The sequence below is a fragment of the Hemicordylus capensis genome, chromosome 4 (genome assembly GCF_027244095.1).
Source record: "Hemicordylus capensis ecotype Gifberg chromosome 4, rHemCap1.1.pri, whole genome shotgun sequence".
In the NCBI taxonomy this organism is placed as follows: domain Eukaryota; kingdom Metazoa; phylum Chordata; class Lepidosauria; order Squamata; family Cordylidae; genus Hemicordylus; species Hemicordylus capensis.
Window position 1 is genome coordinate 43,628,461 of NC_069660.1, and position 22,097 is coordinate 43,650,557.

Genomic DNA, 22,097 nt, shown 5'->3' on the forward strand with positions numbered 1-22,097 from the left:
TTGTCAGCACTGAGTCACCAGAAATGATGCTGACTAGCTATCTTTTCCAACACGTTTAAGGTTTTGCCTTTCGATGAAAGACTTTAGATGCAAATAAAGATGAAAGCAACATTTCTTAAAGTGGGCAGGCAGGCAGCCTCCCTCGGGATGTGTGTGACACCAGCAGAAAAGTGCAAATCATTTTGCAAGTTGTATTGCTAATAGGCCCTGTAATAACCAAGGCTATTTACAAGACATTTACAATGGCCACCTTGGACGTAACACCAAACCAAGGGTGTTACGGTTCAGAATGGAGTTTGGGGAGGGAAACCGCCAGTCTCTTTTCTCCCTTAACTCCGGTTGCCCTCATTCGGATGTACGGCTACGAAAACCAAAAGTGAAGACTACTCCAGTTTCCTGTTACATCCAAATTCGGCCAGTGTGTTGGTCATTATATCACACTGGAACCACTGAAAGAAAGGAACAGGTTCACTAGTCCTGACTGCCACAAGCTTAGGTATATCAGTCTGAAGTTCAGCTGGCATGGGAAGAGAATATGTGTAGAAGCCCACTAGATGGAAAAAAACTAAAAGCAATGCAGGAATCAATCAAGTATACATGTGTTCTAAAAACATTACACTAGCTGCTGATATGTTTCCAGGAGAAAAATGAAGTGCTGGTAATTAGTTAATTAATTAATTAATTAATTTTTCAGATTTATAGAGCATCCCAAACTTCCATCTCTGAGTGGTTGATAACAACATCGAACATTAAAAATGAAGTCCTTAAAACAATTTAAAACCGCAATCCAGTTAAAAAGCTTGGGAGGAAAAATAAATCTTTAGAGACTTTTTAAAAAGTTGTCAGAGATTAGAAGGCTCTTATTTCAGCAGGGGGTGCATTCCAGAGTCTCGGGGCAGCAACAGAGAAGGCCCGTCCCTGCATAGCCACCAGACGAGCTGGTGGCAACTGCAGATGGACCTTTCCAGATTACTTCAATGGGTGGTGGGGCTCATGGCGAAGAAGACATTCTTTTAAATTACCTGTAAACCTATAAATTGCTTAGACCTGAATTATCTAAGAGAGAGCCTCCTTTTTATATGCTCCTCACTGCTTAATAAGGTCAGCTAGGGAGGTCCGCCTACAGTTACCACCAGCTCGTTTGGTGGCAACTTCTGCATAGCCATCCTCTGAGCTTTGGAGTGTGTTTGCTGCTGGTGTCTGAGTTTTGACTTCTTTGTCGATTTTTAAGAAGGCCTCAAAGGTGAATCTTTTTAACCCAGCATTTGATGGTTGATTTAATTATTCTCTCTCTCATTGTTTTAATTTTTTTATTTTTTGTTTTAGTTGTTTGACTATTTTAATTGTCTTGAAGGATGTAGAGTGCCTAGAGACCAGTAACTGGGCAGTATATTGTAACAAATAAATAAGTATACTCTGTGTGGCCTTTATGTTTGGTGAGTACGCATCATACAAGTGATGTTAGAAATTGGTGCAGATTCATATTTGAGAAATTCTGGATATGGGTTGCTCACTCTCCATTGCCAGATATCTAGATGCTTGGTAAATAATCTAGTGCTTGGTAGACATCATGGAAACCATCATGGGTAGATATCTTGTGCATGGTAAACATGGGCACTAACTATTCTGAAAGGCAGAGAGAGGAATAAAGTGTGAGGACCACAGGAGAGCAGATAGGGTACAACAAGCAAAGATCAAGTTGAATTAGAAGTCCAAAGACATAAGAAGGCAAATCAAGGGTAGCAACTAATTCTACCCACTAGTACCAAAGTAATAATGTTCTAAATGATTGTGTCTCCCACCCTTGGTACAGATTGTCACAACATTTGCTTCTTCTTTCCTTCCCCAGTGGATGGCATGCATCATAAGCAATCCTTTAGCACAGGGCAAGATTAGCCTTTCTCTGTTTTTATTGTTGCCATGTTCTCTGTTGGGCTCATTCAGGAAACGGCAAACATCCCATGTGGGCTTGGGGCAAAAAGCTCTTCTCATGCTTCATTCCCAGTTCCTTTGTTGCACAGATTGTGTTTGTTTCAGCCCAATGATCCCATTAGTTTTAAATGGAAGAGCTGATTTGAACAAACTTGAAAGTACAAAAATAAACTTGCCAGGTTCACCAGATCGAGCAAACAGCCTGGTGAAGCATCCAGATCGTGGCAGGCACCCACAGCGAGCAGTCTGAACAGCTGCTCGCCGGCTTCTGATTCCTAGTCCAGCTCTTCTTCCTCTCCTGAGCTGCCTGTCCAGCTTCAGCATTCTGAACATGTAAATGGCCAAACTCAATTGAGATTATTAGCAATTGTCACAGGCTCTGCCATGGACTATTAGAAAAGCAATTTGCACTGTAGACGCAAGATCTGGCTTCAGATTTGCTGATGGACCCTGTTAACATTACCTGCCAGTATTTTATGGAGAAATCTAGGTCAACAGTTGCTAGACTGCCTAGAATGTTTTATTAATTGAATTAGTAAAACTCTTCCGCTTTTATGAGACACTTTACTTTTCTGTGACCCAGTGGCAGAGTGGAAGAGGACATCTGCTAGGAGGCCTCTTTTAATATAATGACAAGGGCCTTTTTATAAAGAGGATTGTAGCTGTGGCAAGTGGAAGGCAGCTTCCCCAGAAACTGGGAAGTTTCTCTAACTTTTAAAGGTTGGATACTTTATTTATTTTATTTTATTTTTAATTATTGTTAAATTTATATACCGCCTTTCATTAAAATAATCACAGGGTGGTTCACATAGAAAAAGTTAAAACAAGACTAGAAAAATTACACAATTAAAATATGCTAAAATATAAAAACAGATCTAATTACAATTTTTAAAAAATACATACATAATGGACTTTATTCAATGCAGAGACAACTGTACCACCACCTACAGACCCACCTGTAGAGCCAACTACAAACCCAACTCCTACTGAGTCAGACCATTGGTCCATTGAGCTCAGTATTGTCTACACTGATTTAGCAGTGACTCTCCAAGGTTTCAGGCAGGAGTCTTTCCCAGCCCTACCTGGAGATGCCAAGGATTGAGCCTTGGACCTTCTACATGCAAGCAGATGCTCTACCACTGAGCTATGGCCCCATCCCCTCAGTGGGATATCTTACAGCAGACAGTGCTCACATGTAGTCATGCATCCAAATGCAAACCAAGGTGAACCCTGCTTAACAAAGGGGGCAGTTCATGCTAGCTACCACAAGACTGGCTCCATCACTTGCTCCATCACTTGCTCTTCTCTCTTGTAATATAACACTCTACCTTGAGTCCAGAGCAGTGCTAGACAGTGGTCCCTCTAATTTTTTTCATCTCTTTGCGAAATGAGTTTTGTTCTGGGCAGCAGTATCAAGGCACTGTGTGAGCACATGTATTCAGAGTGGGGCCTTCCTAATTCAACCTGAGCAGGATCTAAAATTAATTGAGCGGACATCAGAAAACTTGTGAGCATGTGCACGTATGCTTAGAGGGAACCTTAGAGGGGACAGTGGTGCTAGAGGGTCTTTGCTTACTACACTAGATACAAATTGTGTCAGACTGACACCCTCAGATGTTACAAAGTCCTGTAGCCCACAATATGTAGCATCCTTCTGGACAAGATCAACGCTGGGGGCCTGCCTACATGGAGCAATAGATTCCATGTATCTCCATCATCTTCTCTTTTCCCTGGGGGTACCTTAATAATATGCATCCTTCTCAGTCTTTGATTTGGTGAATCATCTCCCAGGGTGGAACTGTGAACATAGTTCTGTATAAAGACTTTAGAAGCCTCTCAGGTTGTATGTATTTGATATACTGCCTTTACTCATGACTGTGCTCAAGGTGGTATACCAAAAAAAAAAAAATCAATAAAATGTGCTACAATATGTTGAAAGACTAAAATAGAACAGACAAAACAAAGAAAATAGTGACTCAATTGCATGATAAAGCTAAGTTTTATCATGCTTTGCATATGTTTTGATTTATGAGTGTTCACTTTGCAGTGCTGTTGTGTCATCAGAGCTTTGCAGGGACTGAAAAGAACAAAACTACTCCAGCTACAGGAGGCAGGTTCATAGGAAACATATATATGTAGGTAGCTCTTCTAGGGCATCATAATTGTTTATTCATTTTATATTCTGCTCCATCTCAAAGACTCTGGGAACGTCACAGAAATAATTGTTACATATATTTCAAAAGAGCGAAAACAATGGCTCACATGTTCTGCAGCTTTAGGAGGGTAGAAGAAGGACTGTGTCCTTGGAAGGAGGATGCAGAGTAACTATGGAGAGGGCTTCTTTTGCAGCTGAGTGGGTGTGGTGGGAAAGGGGGTCAAATTTTGCTTCTCTTCCCTTCTCTGAAAGTCCTTTTGGTTTCCAGAGATATGTCCCTGTGGGTTCAGCCCTCAGGGACATATATCTGGAGGTCAAAAGGACTTTGGCACTAGGCAAGAAAACCAGCCTCCTTGAGATAACTGAAGCAGAAGTAAACTGAACTGACACCATGTTGCTGCTCCCAAGATTCTTCCTTTGTCCCAGAGCATTATGGGACTAAGCTATTCAAATGATGCTCTTCTGTTTCACAGTAAACAATGACATGATAGCTTGCCCCCTGCTGCTGCCTGCCGTAAAGTGGTAGAAGTCCTAATGCAAACACATTTATAGAAGAAACACTTTCATAACATGCAGTCATGATTTAAGCTGCTATTTGATAAAAAATATGAGTGTTCTGAGCAATTAATTACACAGATTTCATCCTCTTCAGATTGGGGAGAGAAAATGGTACTGATCTTTCCCATCCTATCTATCTGCAATTAAGTAAGTGGAGGAGTGTGTCATTAAGATAAAGATGCTTTTCACCTCTTTAAATAGGGTTATTCTTTGCTGGGCTCCTTGAGTACTATTAGAAGATGAAGGTCATAGCATATGCAAATGGGACTGCAATCTGTGATGAATCTTTTTACAAGATAAGCCCTCCATTTGACCTTGATCTCACAGTAATTGGGGGTGCTTCAGATACACTTGTGCCTCGGGGAGAATAATGGCCTTATTTAGCCCTGGGTTTGTGACATGCTGAACTCCATTATCTCCCATTAACATCAACAAAAGAAGAGAAACTAGCACCTTGCTGGTTCGATGTATATAGCTATATGTTTGATCTGTCCTTAGGATTGCCCTGTTTCAGTTTGAGAATCAGTTGGAGGATTCATGGCTTATGGTTGGGTATTTCTTTCCCTTTGGAGTGCAGTTGCATTTTTGGTCATATTTCATTTCATCTCAGTTTTGTTCCTAGCTGTCCCAAACACAGTGGCTGATATCCTGGCTAATAAAACGCTGGTGTTTTGTGAGTTGCACTAGTGCTACAGACAAGTTCCAGACTAACACTGCACTGTGGGGAGAGGACAAATTTCAACAATCTCCCCTTACCCTGGAAGTCCTCTGTGTCACCTGAAAATATGTCCCTGAGAGCTGTGCAATGCTCAGGGACATATTTTCAAGTGGCGCAGAGTGCTTCTAAGGGAAAGGGATGTTGTTGAAATACACCCACATGCGTCAGTGTTGAGTTAGTTGATTGCATCCACAGCACTGGCACTTTGTTAGTCAGATAGTAGTCAGTATAGATATATTTCCTCCTCCTGAAAAGAGTGGCTTTGTGTGGTTGCACACTCACTTTGTCTGCAGTGTGCATAAATGTATAAAACCTTGATGATAAAGTAGCTGAGTTTTGGGATCATAAAGTTGCTTGGTTTTATTACTGCTTAAAGAATACTTAGCAGACAAAATTACCAAGGTATCTAAGTGGACAGGTGCATGGGTGCAATGGTGCAGATTTAAAATAATAGTAATGTAATGACTGACTTTCAGGAAAACAGGCAGAAAAGTGGGCTGCCTGACTAGCCAGCGTGGTGTAGTGGTTAGAGTGCTGGACTAAGACTGGGGAGACCTGAGTTCAAATCCCCATTCCGCCATGTTACTTGCTGGGTGACTCTGGGCCAGTCACTTTTCTCTCAGCCTAACCTACTTCACAGGGGCATTGTGAGGAAAAACTTAAGAATATAGTACACCGCTTTGGGCTCCTTGGGGGAAGAGCGGGATATAAATGTAAAAAAAAAATCACATGAAGGTTTGTACCACTTTAATCAGATCTTTGCTTTCATCAGAGGAACAAAGAAGGGTAGTACTAAGTGGTAGCAAAAGGTTACAGATTATGAAATATGGTACAGACTGGAACATATGTTTGCCTGATTTTCTGTGGTAAATTGTGTGAAAATCTTTCAGTAGTCTCTCATCCTGCAGAATGTGAGATAAAAGGTATCAGGTTGATATGCAGAAACCAGATCTATTAGGGTGGATGGAAAAACTAACACCTTTTTGAAGCCAGATCTTGTGTTCAATGAGAGTCCGAATGGCAATATCATTTGAGCAACAAAGTGGGGCTGAGATTTCTGAGCTTGCAATGGATCTGAGTCGTTGTCCCTACCGATGGAAAGGCACTTTTCAGATTCTTACACTTTCCTTTCTTATCATCCATCTGTAAAGAGCATCTGTGAAGGGTAGTTTTCCATGAATAGTTCTCCATTCTAAATGGGAGTGTTTGCGTGAAATGTACAGCTATTTCTTTTTTAGAAACCTCACATGTGGTACAAAGCTCACTGATTGCCAGAAATGCACTTTGTCCCATTTCTAAAGGTAGGTAAAGTGTGCCGTCAAATCGATTTTGACTCCTGGCGCCCACAGAGCCCTGTGGTTTTCTTTGGTAGAATACAGGAGGGATTTACCATTGCCTCCTCCCACGCAGTATGAGATGATGGCCTTTCACCATCTTCCTATATCGCTGCTGCCCGATATAGTACTAGCGGGGATTTGAACCGGCAACCTTCTGCTTGTTAGTCAAGCATTTCCCCGCTGTGTAGCCAAACCAAAAGTAGAAACAAATTAGAGGGGGGAGAGCCGCAAACCTTTTAACCTGTTCAGTGACCAATATATCATGGCTTCTTTCATCTCTTCCTTGGGTTGCAACTGCTCTATAAACATTGCTTCTTTAATCTTATGTCTCATTAAACTGCCAGTATTTACACTTTTGTTTGTTTTACGTCTCCTTAATGTTTTCCCCTCATGTGCATCACCCACAGTTTAGTTAGATTTTTATTGTGCTCAGCTGCATATCAGCCAAATGCTAAGAACATAAGACCAGCACTGCTTGATCAGGCCAAGGCCTATCTAGTCAAGTATCCTGTTTCACACAGCGGCCCAACAGATGTCTCTGGGAAGCTCACAGGCAAGAGCTGAGGATATGCCCTCTCTCCTGCTGTTACTCCCCTGGAACTAATATTTAGAATAACCTTTCCTCTGAGGCTGGAGGTGTCGTAGATCAACCAAACTAGTAGCCATTGATAGACCTGTCCTCCATGAATTTGTTTAAATCCCTTTTAAAGCCATCCAAGCTAGTGGCCATCACCACATCCCATGGCAGAGAGTTCCATAGATTAAATATGCATTGATGAAAAAGTACTTCCTTTTGTTGGTCCTAAATCAGTTTCATGGTATGACGCCTGGTTCTAGTGTTATGAGAGAGGGAGAAAAAGTTCTCTGTATTAACTTTCTCCACACCATGCATAATTTTATAGACCTATATATCATGTCACCCCTCAGTTTTTTCTAAATGAAAAAGGCCCAGTGTTGAAGCCTTGCCTCATAAGGAAGGTGCTCTAGGCCCCTGATCATCTTCGTTTGCCCTTTTTTGCGCCTTCTCCATTTCTATAACGTCCTTTCTGAGGTATAGTGACCAGAACTGTATGCAGTACTCCAAATGTGGCCTTCTCTTCATATCTTTTTTGTTAATGGCCTTCCTGTTCCCCCAATATAAAACACTTCACACATTGTCTTATACATTGTCCCCTTAACATTGTGTAAAGAGCATAACGTAACACAAACAAAAGTGGCAATTGAAGGGAATTTAATGAGACATAAAATTAGAGAAGCAATATTTATAGAACTGTTGAACCCAATATTAATTTAAAGGAAGAGATGAAAGAAGCCATGAGACATATTGGTCATGGAAAGGGTTAAATGGTTTGCTCATTTGCTTATTTTCTTCTCTTCCCTTTCCCATTTGTTTCTGCTTTTGGTTTGACTACTGTATTTAAGGCTGGTATGCTGAAAAGAGCACTGATGATGGTGTTTTACACCGAAACGTTTGCTTTGCTTACATGTCTGTAAATGTGTACGTTTATTTTAACATCCTGTTCTTGCGCATTAAAGAGGTTGTTTTGTACCTTTTGTGAAGCAGAAGACTTGCACTAGCTAGTTTTACCTTCTGGAACTTGAGCTTCAGACTAGTGTTGCACAATCACAGACATGCTTGCAGTTGCACAACTACAGCATACCTCATTTGTTTTAATGAAAAAATTGGCACGAGCACCATAGCACATTCTTGCAGATCCCCAGTTTTTAGTGCAACTAAGCTCTAGGCTTGCGCTAGTGCAAATTTGCTTGTTCCACAAGTGCGCTGTTACTCTGGATATCTGACAGACCTTTTTAAAAAGGATTTTAATACATTTTCTTTATTTTAGAATCAGCCTATATTGTGCTCATTCCACAACTGCTCCCTTCTTTTGTCCTTCTGCCTCCCTAATTTTGGTCTTGCTAACAGCATGGCCATTAATCAGTGCAGTCTGGCAACGGGCATATTCAGTGCTCCAGCTTGCTGTGTAAGCAACATGGAAGGCACAATCAAACAATCTAAAGCAATTATCAGCATCTGGTTGCAGAGTAAGCATCAACCGGCTCTCCTGGAGTGCCCACTGCTGCATTATGACTATATGTATTCCGACACATAATTCCTTGGTTTTCATCTCTGGACTTAAAGCACCATTTTCTGTTTTCTCAGTCAGGTGTGTCAGGATTGAATCTGTTCTGATGTTCTCTGGGTTTTGATTCACATGGACCCTGACAATGTGTTGAAATGGGGGTGGAGATTCTGTAGGTTACACAAGGAAAGTGATTGTGTTCAGTGTTTGATTTCAAAGATCTTTTTGTATGTCACCTTGATCATTCCCCTAGTAAGTCATGAGTCATGACATTTTGTAGGTCACCTTAAGCTTTTGCCTTCAAAAAGTCATGAACCACACACTTTTAGAAATAACAACAATGATGGTGTGATTGCTTCAATGTAAAGCATTGTCATTGCAATGGATTCCAAGAACTGATCAGCAGTGCCAGTATCCACATTGGAAAGGGCCAAAGGTTACCCAGCCTAGCTCTCTGTCCAAAGGCAGGATGTCCATGCAGCCATCCACTAATGAAATGCAAGACAAAGTGTGCCACAAGCTGGGCAGTTGCACTTCAGAAATACACCTACTATACGGGACAAATAACTCCGGGTGACTCAGCAAGCCAAGCCAAGCACAAGGTGGCCAAAACCATGATGTGTCATAATGCTGTTGCAATGTCACTATGTACTGAAAATTAACCCACGTGTCAGAACACTAGGTTGTGTGAGTGAATACCCTTCATTAATGGAAACTGGCACAGAATCGGCCTTGAGGCATGATAAAGTAAAGTGTGCCGTCGAGTCGACTCCTGGCGACCACCGAGCCCTGTGGCTTTTCTTTGGTAGAATACAGGAGGGGTTTACCATTGCCATTTCTCACACAGTATGAGAGGATGCCTTTCAGCATCTTCCTATATTGCTGCTGCCTGATATAGGTGTATCCCATAGTCTGAGAAACATACCAGCGGGGATTCAAACCAGGTACCTCTGGCTTGCTAAGCAAGTCATTTCCCCGCTGTGCCATTAGGTGGCTCGATAACAAAACAATATAGAAATTGTTGCATTGTGGCATGGTATGATTTGTGATAAGGGTATTGTCTGAAGGCACATGCTGCATTAGCCTTATTGGACTTGGTCTGTGTCTGGTCAATGCCCACATGGGAGACCTGAGAACCCTATGTATGCCTGTGATGAAATGGTGCCAGACCACTTATATGCAAGTAAGCTTAGAACCCTGGAAAGCTGTCAATCATAAGAGGCTGTTAGAGAGTAAGAGTTAGCACGTGTTATGAGGCTAAAGAAACCATAAGAGTTACAGAGGGTTCATCATATCATTGGGGGCAATGGAGATAAAAGTATATATATCCAACCTCGGTTAGTAGAATCACTGGAACAGTAAAGGCATATGCAAGTCTGCGGTTAATTTAGAGCACTCTCAGAACAAAGTTTGCATACACTGCTGTTGCTATATCATTTTGGTTGTATAGTAAGGTGCTTTGGGTCATGTGTTTAAAAATCATGGAATATAATATTAATAAAGATATATTACTCACAATTTTTATATAGGCTACATTCACACAATCACAGGTATCCAGGAAGTTTTTCACACCTGGCTTTTAGTTCACATCTTCTCTGAATTGAAGGTGTTCGTTCACCTATCGGCCAAATTTACCCCAAAGTCCCTGTGAGCTATCAGGGAGCACTTCACACACAATTAGGGCTTTTCATCGCATGTTAGAGTGTAGCCTGATCTATATCCAGGGTTTAAAAAAATCTACTTTTTGCCAGGTTTTTTGAGACTTTGAACTCACAATAAAGCCTCACAGAAAACCTGATGGAACGCCTGCTGTCTGGGAAAGCTCCTGGTGAAAAAGTTAATCAGGATTAGTGCACCCAGCAGAGCTGATTGTGTGACTGCAGAATTTCAGGTCAGTCCTGGTCAAACTGCTCCAGTTACCCAGCATGTAACCATGATGGACAACCAGGATTCAGTGCCGGTTAACTGGAGCAGTTTGACCAGAATTGATGTGAAATTCTGCATTCACACAATCTACTCCGCTGGGTTAAAATCCAGTATTAGTTAATCTTATACTGATTAACCTTTTAACCAGGATACTTGTGATTGTGTGAACACTGCCATAATAAAGCCACCACCATTCCAATTTGGTATCTATTAAGAAAAAACAGCAGTGAATCTTGTGAAAATATTTTATACAAGACTTGTGAGTGGGAAGGCATGACATTGTACAGGATTAGCCTTTGCAACTACTTTGGGGCTGTGGTGGTAAGCACTGCTAATAGCTCCTTTTCCTTCTGCCTACCTTTCATTTGCTCCACAATGATGTGCCTTTGACATGCTGCCTTGCTAAACCATGTCCGTCTCTTTCCTTTGCTGCCTTTCCCCTTAGTTGAATTTACTTGCATTTGATCTCAGCCATCCTTGAATTATCTGTTTAGAACTCTTCTCCCTCCTTCCAAGGAAAAAAGATGCATTTTGTGCTTTCCTATCCATCATGAATGATTCTCTTTTCATCTGCTTCTTGGGCTTCACCTTTCTAATCCAGCTGTCTCTTGCTTTACAAATTACTTACATAAGAAGCACAGGGCTTTATTCCATTCATTGTCAGAGTGATCAGGCGGCTGGAGCTGAGCATTCGTGATGATTAAAAGCAAATAAAACCACACTCAGGAGGCTTTCCTGGTTTTTCTTTCTTCTGTATTTAATGGTGAGCTCAGAAAGCTACTAGGTTGACTCTCATCCTGAATATATGTTCATTATGTACTTACTGGGCAGGAGTCATACTAAAATAGTTATGATTGTCCCATCAAAATTAATGGGACTTAAGTTAATCATGACTAACTTGTCTCACTGATTTAAACAGATTTAAACATTGATTTAAATCTTATTTTTTTATTATTTCTCTGTGTAAACCGCCCTGAGCCATTTTTGGAAGGGCGGTATAGAAATCAAATCAATAACAACAACAACAACAACAACAACAACAGTGCTTAATGGTAAAGTGTGCCGTATCAATTTCAACTCAATTTCAATTCCTGGTGCCCACAGAGCCCTGTGATTTTCTTTTGGTAGAATACAGGAGGGGTTTACCATTGCCTCCTCCTGTGCAATATGCTTAATCATGGCTAATTAGTTTGGATGCCGCCCACTGCATTTATATATACCCCCTTTCTGCCAAGGCATTCAGGAGGCTCTTCCTGATGGTGCTATATTCCAGAGCGCAAATTATGATGATATGTAAAACAAGAAGTCTGCATGATGTACAAGGACATTGTGTCATATTCTTCGTGATCTACTGCATTAGTGATCTAATGGCAAGTGAATAAACTGTGTTTTTTCCAGATCGGAATAAAAGGAGTTCGTAAGAACAACCCTGCTGGATCAGGCCCGAGGCCTATCTAGTCCAGCATCCTGTTTCACACAGTGGCCCACCAGAAGCCCCTGGGAAGCCCACAGGCAAGAGCTGAGGGCATCTTATGGCAGAGAATTCCATGGGTTAATTATGCATTACAAGTTCAAAAAGGTACCTTTTATAGATGGCTGCAGATTGCTAGCAGATAATACTAAAAATATTACACCGCTTCCTTGCCTATTGTGTGGCTTTCTCATTTTATTTATCGTTGCCATTTGCACTGAATATATCAGCATCTGGAAGAGCCCAAGATGGTTTGCATTAATCCTGACATTACAAAACACAGTGTAACGTTTGAGAAGTGCCGGACCTGTGCCAGACTGCTCTTCATCTCCTTGGGGCTGCTGGCATCAGCTCCTGGGCTTGGGCTCCTTCTTGTCTGCCTCAGGCCTTAAGTAGCCCCTGAGAAGGTGGGGGAGGGGCTGCCCCAACAGTTCTCTCAGGCCAGTGGTGATTTCTTCAGGAACTGTTGGCATGAGCTCCTTGCCTTGGCCTGCTGCTCTTATTTTTATGAAGCTCTTCAGCAAGTTTCACTTATCCCCAGAGGCGTAACTATAGGGGGGGCAGGGGGGGCACGTGCCCCGGGCGCCATCTTTTCTGGTCACGTGGGGGGCGCCGCCATGACAAAGATTTTTTTTTAATTTTTTTTTGATTTTTTTGTTAATACAAATGTTTCCTGCTCAGTGCAGCAGCACTGCAGCAGTCAAGGGAGTGCTTCGGCGCCCCCTCCCCCATGAGCGGTCCCTTCCGCGCCGCCCGCCCCCCCATTGCTTTGCTGGCGCCTGGCGGCCAGTCAGTGGCCTGGCTTGGCGGCGGCGGCGGGCGCTTGTGAGGAAAAACCTAAGTATAATGTAGTATGTTGAGGGGGTGCGGGGGGGCGCCATTTCAGTGCTTGCCCCGGGCGCCGTTTTCCCTAGTTACGCCTCTGCTTATCCCTGTTACACACATAGGAAGCTGCCTTATACTGAGTCAGACTGTTGGTCTATCTAGCTCAGTATTGTCTACACAGACTGGCAGCGGCTTCTCCAAAGCTACAGGCAAGAGTCTCTCTCAGTTCTATCTTGGAGATACCAGGGAGGGAAGGAACTTGGAACCTTCCCCATCCCCTAAGGGGATAATCTTACAGTGCTCACATGTAGTCTCCCATTCAAATGTAAACCAGGGTAGACCCTGCTTAGCAAAGGGGACAATTCATGCTTGCTATCACAAGCCCTGGCTGCAAATGAATGGGAGACTTGATGTGTGAGCACGGTAAGTTATTCCCCTCAGGGGATGGAGCTGCTCTGGGAAGAGCAGAAGGCTCCAAGTTCCCTCCCTGGAAGCATCTCCAAGATAGGGCTGAGAGAGACTCCTGCCTGCAACCTTGGAGAAACCGCTGCCAGTCTGTGTAGACAATACTAAGCTAGTTGGACCAATGGTCTGACTCAGTATATGGCAACTTCCTAAGTTCCTATGTAAGTAGGGTTGCCATATTCTGGCTTTCAAAATCTGGGTGCCTAATTTGCATATTATGTAAACTGGCTGGGATAATTTCTGAGCAGAATAGTGACTGTACATTTTGCTCCATAACTCTGCTTCTACAAGGGCTAGAGCTTAGCTAAATCAATCAATCAATCAATCAATCAATCTGGGAGAATATGGGTGGGCTAAGCAAGCTGGGTGAGATGCTTAAAATCTGGGTGAAACCCAGAATTTCGGGGGACATGGCAACTCTATATGTAAGGAGAAATCTGTTCCCAGTTTAGGCATTATAATAGATACTAGCTGGGCCGGGAACCGAACATCTGCGCCTCTAGTTTTCCCCTCCCTCTTGGTTTTCCCTTTGTTCTAAGCTCTGCCGCCACCATTTTCATTCCCTGCCCATCCGCTGCCGCCGCTGCCACTTTCTTTCACCCACAATTGCCGGTGTTTTCTTCTTCCACCTGCTGCCATTTTCTTTCCCTGCCCACCCACCCACTGTTGCCATTTTCTCCCCCCTGCCCCCATGCCACCTCTGTTTTCTCCCACCCCCATTTTCTTCCCCCGCTCAACTGTAAGCCTGTCCACTGGTGCCAGTGCTTTCCTCCCCCACCCCCCACCCCCGCCAGCAGCTCACTTGCGAACTCCCGCGAAAGCTGCCACGCATGGGAATAGCGACGGGTATGCCTTAGAGAAATAGATAGATAGACAGACAGTCCTTCACGTATAACTGTGTGTGCACAGGGATCTGTCAGTGTGAACAAAAACCTTGGGAATTCAGGACTCCCAACCATCTGGATAGCATCCTTGGGACTTACAGGAGTTTTGAAAGCATGCTGGTAAGGATAGAGTCTGAATAATGTCCCTTCCCCACATGTGTTCATTATATCACTTCCCAGTTCATTATATCGTCAGTCTGATAAAGGCTGAAGGGAGGACCAGCTAGTCCGAGAGCCTGATCAAAACTAATCCAAGTCAATATTGTTATTTCCTATTTGCAACTTGAGTTGCTATTAGCTACCTGCCTCACTTCTTCTCATCATTTTCTGTAAGGTATTTAAAAGAATTATTATTGGTAAGAATGAAGTTCAACCACTTCACCTCTTGCCCAATTAGACCCCCAAAGGCTAGGGGACCAGGATTCAGAAATGGAGATTAAGAGCTGTAGAATTTAAGGGATAATAATTGGCGGGGAGGAGGCTGAGTGTAGGATTATTAGAAAAAAGTGGATATCACACTTTAGGGACAGATGGCTAATCCACACAACCCTTTCAGTCTATGGTTGCGGCAGTTTTTCATCAGCTGGTGTTGCCATGGGTGCTCAGCCACAATTATGACAGCCTTGGCTGAAGTCAGCACAGACTGGATTTTGACACTTGATTGCAGCCACTCTAAAATCTGCTGTTGTAGTTAGGTGTCAAAAGCCTATCCATGCTGTCTTCAGCCCGTGTGGTCAATGTGCACATAACTGGCTCCCCCCCACCCCCACTTGCAATGTGGCTAAATGCAGTCGGATGAAACAGCATTGGTAGGAAAATGTTGTGTGCTTTAACTTGTGGAGACAGTAGAGAGCCAAGATTATTATATGAATTACAAGTAAAAGCATGGAATTTGCTGAGCACAGAATTCAGCACCCTGAGATTCTTCACAATTTTTTTAAAGAGGCCTATTTCTAGGGTAGAGATAGATCTGTGCTTGTAAGTGGTTCACAGCTATTTCAATTGTCTTGAGAGCAGAAAATTTGTCAGAGCTGAAAGGTACTATTGCCCCTGCTGTGTGTGTACTCATCTCACTCATAGCTGTTCCCAGAGTTTAAAGGTCTTGGTAGCATTTCAAAAACCTGCGTGAGCAGACATGACAGTGGAACAAAAGAAATCCATGTAGACCATAAGCAATGGTGCATCTATCATGCCATATCCAACTTCCTTTAAAAATATTGATTGTCTTCAGAGTTAGGACAGAACTTCATTTTCATAGATATGTATGCAAGAAAAGCCTGGCAGTTGCTTTCATCAGTGCAAGGCTCAGTAAGGCTTGACAAATCTCAGGTGCCAGGGAGTTATGGTGCCTAAAGATTTAACCATGGTGCCTAGACTAGGATGTTCAGAAGCAGAGTACCTGTATTTGTCCAGTTAGCTCTGTTTATGTTCTAAGTATGTTACTTGTAAAGGCAGGGGCGTAGCAAGGTTGGAGTGGGCCCAGAGACAAGATTTTAAAATGGTCCCCCCTCCACTGAAGCTCAGCTCATGAAGTAAAGAAATCTTAAATGAGGCTGAATAGTGGTAACAAAAAGCATGGTAAAAGTTATACACACACACACACAGAGAGAGAGAGAGAGAGAGAGAGAGAGAGAGAGAGAGAGAGAGAGAGAGATGTCCCACAATAGAACATCATCCTAAATTATTTTTTAAAATGTTTTGTAAATTGTGGACGATGCAAGTCATTTAATGGTACTAGAGAAAGCCATGCTGTTCTGGTAGCTCCAGCTCTTAACACTCACATCAATTTCAGAGAATGAATAGCCCGGGCGGGTCTGCGGCTGGGGGAGTCAGTCATGTGACTTGCCTCTGGGGGCCCCCCCAAGGCAGTGGACCCCTAGACAACTGTCTCCCCTTGCCCTATTATAGTTATGCCCCTGTGTAAAGGGGATAAAAAGAATTCCAGTCACCCTTCCCCTCCATGATGTCCATCACTAAGTCCATTGTCTGGTTCCTAAATTTTTGGGTCGAGTCCTTGATCCAGTGATTCTTTCCAGCTTCTTCTGCCTCCCACTTAAAGTTCCCAATACATGCTTGGAGAAGCAACCCTGTGTTTGGAACTCCATGGAGCGAAAAGTGGGCAGCTGAAGCAGATTTGGAGCAGAGAAGTGACAAGTGCTTAAAGGGTTATACATCTCCCCCTCGTAGTTGCTTTCTTCACTCCAGATGTCCCTCCCCATGCTGCACACCTGTCTGTATATAATGAGTCAATAGCTTCAGTAACTTTCAAAGCTAATTCACTACCTCTGCAGACAATCTGGGCTGACCAAAAAGCAACCGCTGGTGGTAGAGAATAAGCTTGGAATCAGCTGCGAAAGTTATCAAAACATGTAACTGAAAGAACTGTGAAGCCCTCACAAGCAGAGTCCTGTTTCTGCCCCATTTGTGCTACTTTATCTTCAAAGCTCAAGGTAGATTAAGTCCACCGTTCTGCTTTCATTTCCATTTTTAAAAGATAATTTCTAATCTCATTACTAATCTCATTACTGTATAAAAACTGGCCTTTAAATGCACGGAAGAGCTGCACTTTATCCGTTTCATGAGCTGAGATGTCTGGCTGGTATCTGATAGTCCCTTCACCACCTTGGCATCATCTCTTGATATAGCGTGGGGTTGATGGCCTTTTGGTTTTCCCTACTCCCGTCTTTCAGGATTGGTGGCCTATTTCATATCCCTCTTTTAATCCCCCCGAATTCTCCTACTGATCCCTTCCTAGAATCTCATCCACATTATGATGATCTCTCATATAGTATCTATCTACTTTGATTTGTGACACGTGTAAGGTTTTGGAGTCAAATTCAACCTTTGAGCTTGTATCAGCAACTCCTTTAAACCATGTATGTGATAGGTCTGTAAAAATTATTCCAGATGGGATCATGATTTATTCCAGAATATCTCAGTCTGGGTTTACAGAACATAACAGATATCCTTTAATTCAGACACCAACACTTCAGAATATGCCTTCATTTTGTTATGCTGGTCTGGCATCCTTTCCTTCATTCTCCACTCCCACCAGCATCAAATTTCATGGCATGGTCTGAGGACATGATGGAGCTTTTTTTAAAAAGGGAAATTCAGAGCTGAACAATGTATGTGAGGGGAGTTCACATGCATAGCATGCGCTGCTACAGTGCACACCTGTGCATTTTCCTTGTCGGTGCACGCATACTTTGTTGCCTAGAGTCACAGTACATGACATTTAGAATGCTACACGGAGTGGGAGAAAATCCTCAGAACTGGCAATTTGATAGCACTATTGCAGAAGAGTGTTATGGTGAAGACTCTATGGGGTGTAGCAGTGTCTGTGGGGACCATCTTTATCAGGGAGACGAGAAATGGGCACACTTGATCAAGGTCTGGGTCCAAGAGAAGCCTGGACTACTCACTTTACCTTTCTCTTTGTTATCTCTCCTCTTTTACTTTTTCAGTCATCAACTAACATATAGAACTTTTGCATGACAAATTAACTGCACGAATGTTCTTTTAGAACTGCACTGTGGCAAGGTGGGAGAACTACACATTTTCTGTCTGGTTGCACATTTTAAAAATTTGTGACAATATGGTCTCATAGAAATATAGGAAGCGGTCTTATAGTGAGACCATTGATCCATCTAGCTCAATGCTCTCTTCACTGATAGGCAGCAGCTCTCCAAGTTTCAGGAAGAGAAGAGCCTTTCTTGGGCTTACCTGAAGATGCCGGGAAGGGAATTTAACCTGGCACCTTCTGCATGCAAAGCAAATGCTCTTCCAATGAGCTGTGGCCCCACCTCCTTTTGCATTTTCAGTCAGACACTCACCATTTATACTTAGTTGGGGCAGGCCCAGATTTTAAAAAGTGGGCCTGCCATTATCATGTGTCATTTGAGTTTCATAGGTCTGAAGACGACATAACAGAACCATTACTGGCTATGTAGTGCCCCTTCGTTCCACTGTTACACTGTTTTTGCAGGTTTTGAAGGTTTTTGTAGTGCTTCAAAAACTTGTGAAACTATTTGATCAAAGACAACAATGTACACTATAGACAATATGGTCTCATAGGAACATAGGAAACTGCCATATACTGAGTCAGACCATTGGTCCATCTAGCTCAGTATTGTCTTCACAGACTGGCAGTGGCTTCTCCAAGGTTGCAGGCAGGAATCTCTCTCAGCCCTATCTTGGAGATGCTGCCAGGGAGGGAACTTGGAATCTTCTGCTCTTTCCAGAGCAGCTTCATCCCCTGAGGGGAATATTTTACAGTGCTCACACATCAAGTCTCCCATTCATATGCAAGCAGGGCAGACCCTGCTTAGCTATGGGGACAAGTCATGCTTGCTACCACAAGACCAGCTCTCCTCTCAGTAACTGTAAGGTGTGAATGCTGTGGTTGGCGGGCCAGACAGATGAAAGATTTGTTAGCCAGTCGGTCCCGTCTTAGCAATGGGCAGTGCAAAATGATCTGAGTACTGTCCCCCTGCCTTGCTGTAACAAAGTACGTGTAACTGAAATAAATGCATATTCTTCTCTTGTTTGTTCCAGCTCCATTTCCCTTCCTCTGTGGTTTTGCCTGTGCTGTATTTCAGACTGCAAGCTCTTTGGGGCAGGGATTTATTTTCTTGTGCTCTGTTAAGCACCACCCACATTAATGCTATATCAATGATTTTTTAAAAAAAGGAAAAACAAGTCTGTGTCTGTGAGCTTTCCTGACTCTTATTTTCCCCCCTTCCCTTCCTAGACTGAAGAGACCATTCAGCCTGCTGTTGTAGCCCTCGCTGAAAAACTGCACTCTTCCATTCCCTTCACACAACCAAGTCTCTTTGTGGCAAGCAGATGGGTGTGCGGAAACAACCGGGTTCTCTTTAAAAGCAAGATCACTCCTAAAGAGAGACTGAACCCTTGGATGATCATCCTTATGGTGAGTGCCATGTGGTGGTTTCTTTCAGTGTTTCCTCTAAGGCATGCGCATGTGTGCGTGCTCACAAGTTTTTTGATGTCCGCTCAGTAAATTTTAGATCCCGCTCAGGTTAAATCAGGAAGGCCCCATTCTGAATACACATGCACACACACTGCATTGATACTCAGGGGCGTATCTAGGGTAGGGCAGGCAGGGCACGTGCCCCGGGTGCCACTTGAAGGGGGGCGCCATTAAAAAAATTTTTTTTTTTAAAAAAAAATAGCTGCCGAAAACAAAATGGGCACTGTGCATGCTCAAATGGACTCTGTGAGGCCCTAGGCCATGCCAGGCCTCACAGAGGTCATTTGAGCATGTGCGGCAGCCACTTTGTTTTCGGCAGCCTTTAAAAAAAATTTTAAATGTATTTTAAAAATTCCCACCGCACATGCTCAAATGGCCCCTGTGGGGCCCTAGAGGCCAGTGGGGGGAGGGAGAACCTTTCCAGACCCCCAACAGCCTTTAGGAAGCCCCCTGAAGGGGCTACAGGTTAAAAAAAAATAAATTTAATATTTCACTGTACACATATTCAGTTTGGCACTATGGATAGGGAATCAGGGCTTGTGAATAATGAGCTGAAGCTTATGAGCTAGGATTGTATTATTTGCTCTTACTTTGCTTCTTGTGATAAGTGAGTTAAATGTGATGTCTTCATAATATGGCTATTCATGGTGAGTTTGTCTTTGAAGCAGTGTGAAATCCTTAGTATTAAGGCCCACTGGGAGTTTCTTGCTCTCTTTCTCTCATTTTAACTGTCTTTCTGAAAGACTAGAATATATTCCAAGCAGTGACACAGTTTACTCTGCATATCCTTTAATTATTTTCAGAGTAGCTGGCAAAAGTCAAATTCTCCATTTATTTTTAAAACTTATGTAATGGTGATGTTACAATGCATAGTAGAGAATTAGACAGGCACTTCTGTTTAGTTTTCCAAGTACACCTCCACATAGTATTTGAGTATTTATTGAGCCCCAGCATCCTGAAATTTGTAGTTTCCCAGCATTTTTTGGTCTGGCTAAGTCCACTGCTAAATAGTTTTTTGAAATATTAAAAGATTAACAAGCTTGACTTGTATTTTTCAGCTGATATTATGGTAAAGTTATCTGAAAGATGGGTATGAGATGTCTGGACAGGGGGCGCAATTTCAGTGCTTGCCCTAGGTGCTATTTTGCCTAGATACGCCTCTGTTGATACTGCCGTCCAGAACAAAATTCATTCTGCACACAGATGAAAAAATTAGAGAGAACACTGGTTTCTTTGTAAGAGTATACATCTAATGGGGAGATGTTCTTCCTCTTTAATGCAGCCCAGAGGTGGGTGTAACAAAGAGAAAGATATGCATGTAGTATTAGATATTTCTAGGAATGTTATGGTTTGCTTTGAGAAGTTGGGATGGTTGCTCTGATAATCTCTGATTCTAGGAAACTGCTTTTACAAACAAGTGCATTTTTTCCATATTCTTTGGCTGACATGTTCCCACTGGAAGCAGTGTGAAGCAAGATTTTCTATTAAAAAGTGACAAAATTGCCTGTATTTTGTTTTTAACTCATATTGCATTCAATTGATCCAAATAATAACACATTGCAGTAGAAGGTTATGACCATAAAGACCTGTCTTTTAGAAATACAATGTAATTTATTTATATGTGAAGGTTAGGTTTCCAGATTCAATAACACATGATACAACTGTTTAATGTTAGAATAGAACAGTAGGATCTATGTTCATCAGAAAGATTTGCTTTCCAGTATCTGCCTGTTTCACTGTTTCTTCTCTGCAGACGATTGTAAAACTAAGTCCTGTTGTCCACTGTATGATGGTGGGTAGAATATTGAATTATTATGATGTTTATGGTGTTTAGGGAATTACTGATGCATTGCACTAATGAGGGCCAATTCACACATCTGTCAGGCTTTTGATGACTGCTTTAATTTGCTGCATGCACCAACTCTCTGCCTCTGGACCACCAGCTGTGTACTTTCACTGCCCTGCATAGGATTTTCGCATGACACCTACCTTTGTGATAATATGCTATGGCACACAAAAAATGTAATCTTTGTGAATGGTAGTGGCTACATGTGATTACCTGACTGCAACAAGCAGCCAGTTTCAAGCAGACACATTATGTGATCAAGTTTGATCACATGATCAAACAGGGAGTATCCCATGAGGTCATTCACACAATCAAAAACTGTGATCTACCCGGATTTGGGAGGAAAGAGCTAAGTGGAAAACCTGGGTAAAAGTGATTGTGTGGAAACAAGGTAGGAGGAAAAACTACCCAGGTTTCCCTCCTACCTTGCTTCCACACAACTGAAAATTGGGAGCTCTCACAGGCCCCAAACCTGGGTAGAACACAGCTTTTGATTTGTGAATGACCTCCATGTGTGTTTGGGGGCATCCCATTCTTTTTATATTAATTGGCTCTTCTGCCCACAGTCTTCATGCATACAAATTATATGCATAATAGTCTTTGAAAGCAAAAGCCATAGTCCCCAAATGTGCAGAGAGAGTTTAGAAGTGTACAGTTTGTTCACATAGGAACATAAGAACTGCCCTGCTGGATCAGGCCCAAAGCCTATCTAGTCCAGCATCCTGTTTCACACAGTAGTCCACCAGATGCCTCTGGGAAGCCAACAGGCAAGACATAGGAACATAGGAAGCTGCCATATACTGAGTCAGACCATAGGTCCATCTCGCCCAGTATTGTCTACACAGAGTGGCAGTGGCTTCTCCAAGGTTGCAGGCAGGAATCTCCCTCAGCCCTATCTTGGAA

General features: G+C 42.7%; 1 protein-coding gene across 4 annotated transcripts in view; it reads left to right on the top strand.

Moving 5' to 3' along the window:
• DLGAP4 (DLG associated protein 4) overlaps positions 1 to 22,097 on the top strand; it is a 536,166-nt gene that overhangs the window by 95,511 nt on the left and 418,558 nt on the right. For 3 of the 4 annotated variants that reach the window (XR_008320783.1, XM_053313662.1, XM_053313659.1), the window contains exon 2: positions 19,109 to 19,288. The gene's annotated coding sequence lies outside the window, so the exon portion shown is untranslated. Of the gene's footprint in view, positions 1 to 12,108; positions 12,290 to 19,108; positions 19,289 to 22,097 lie in introns of all 4 variants that reach the window. The other variant, XM_053313661.1, reaches the window with a different exon arrangement.